This window comes from Austrofundulus limnaeus, unplaced genomic scaffold (genome assembly GCF_001266775.1).
Source record: "Austrofundulus limnaeus strain Quisiro unplaced genomic scaffold, Austrofundulus_limnaeus-1.0 Scaffold549, whole genome shotgun sequence".
Lineage (NCBI taxonomy): Eukaryota > Metazoa > Chordata > Actinopteri > Cyprinodontiformes > Rivulidae > Austrofundulus > Austrofundulus limnaeus.
In genome coordinates, this window is record NW_013952951.1 from 11761 (window position 1) to 13073 (window position 1313).

A 1313-nucleotide genomic window follows, 5' to 3' on the forward strand; every position below is an offset into this window, starting at 1 on the left:
ATGGTTCAAATCAACATTCACTGACTGAGAGTTACTTTTTGTGTCCATTCATTCTTGCACTAAAGAAATGTTTATCCAAAAAATAAAAGAGATCCTTGCTAATTAAATTACTCTTATAACCTTGTTATAAGAAGTGTAAGCTGACCCTTACAAGTGTTATTAACAAATAAATTCATTGTTATTGAAACATTGTACAGAGGAAAATATGACTAGCAGTTAACCAAATACAATAAACAGTAAAACTAAACATTTTACCCACACACACACACGAAAATAATGCAATGTGATATTTCTTACCTTTAAATTAACTTTCAAAACTGTGTTTTCTCTTTGTGAAGTTTCAAGACCAAGTTGTGACTGTAACTACAGTTCTATGAATCCCGGATGACAACCAGAGGCAGTGCTTTAAGAACTGATCACTGCACATGCACAGGTCCTGTATTTAATGTCAGTAAAGTCACATGTGACCCCAGGAGGTACAGGTAAGTCTATATAATCATGTGACGCCGGTAGCTCAGTCCCTTAATATTCATGCGAAAAATTTGTTTTTACGTGGGACCAAGTGCTCTGGCGGTCATCCAGGATTCATGGAAGTTACAGAAGCAGTAGTTCATAGAAGTTGTTACAGTCGTAACATCGATCTATTTCATCTCTACATCCAGGGCTTTAGGCACAATACCAACAGAGTTCTGATGTATTTAAAAAGAGAAAAGTGTGGGGGCCAGCTGTGGGTCAGTTCTTCCCAGACAGAGTTTGCAGTGTGTTGTCTCACGGGAAGCAAATAAGTCCACATCTGCTCTGCTGTACCTCCAAATATCCTTCATGACCTCTGGATGGAGTCCCACGAAACAGAAAATCTGCCTTGCCATTTAGCACCCCCAGAACATGGGCTGCCCTCAGGCTGGCAAGATGAGGGGCTGCACAAACCAAAAGCTTCAGCTGTAACAATGACAGGGTCTCGCCCAGGTGGTTGACATGAAACACCACCGATGTGCTGTCAGACCGAACCAGAACATGCTATCCCTGCTGTCCTGGGAGGGAGGAAGTGGAGTGGCGCCAAATGCACAGCCCCAAACTCCAAGGCTGGATAGGTTGTCCTTGTCTGCAGACATTTGACACTGAACATCGTCTCTTCTTTCACAATCATTAATAACCAAGAAAATTTGTCCTAAAATTGAACCCTGAGTAACATCCAAATAAAAAAGAGAAGGCAATAACAAATAGGGCTGTGTATTGGCAAGAATTTGGCGATACGATACATATCATGACAGAGGGGTCACGATACGATATATCCCGATATATTGCGATACTGT

The 1313-nt window shown here is 41.2% G+C and overlaps 1 protein-coding gene across 1 annotated transcript in view; it reads left to right on the forward strand.

Annotated features, from left to right (window-relative positions):
* Positions 1-1313, forward strand: part of acadl (acyl-CoA dehydrogenase long chain) — a 13803-nt gene that overhangs the window by 6542 nt on the left and 5948 nt on the right. The gene's annotated exons all lie outside the window — the stretch shown is intronic.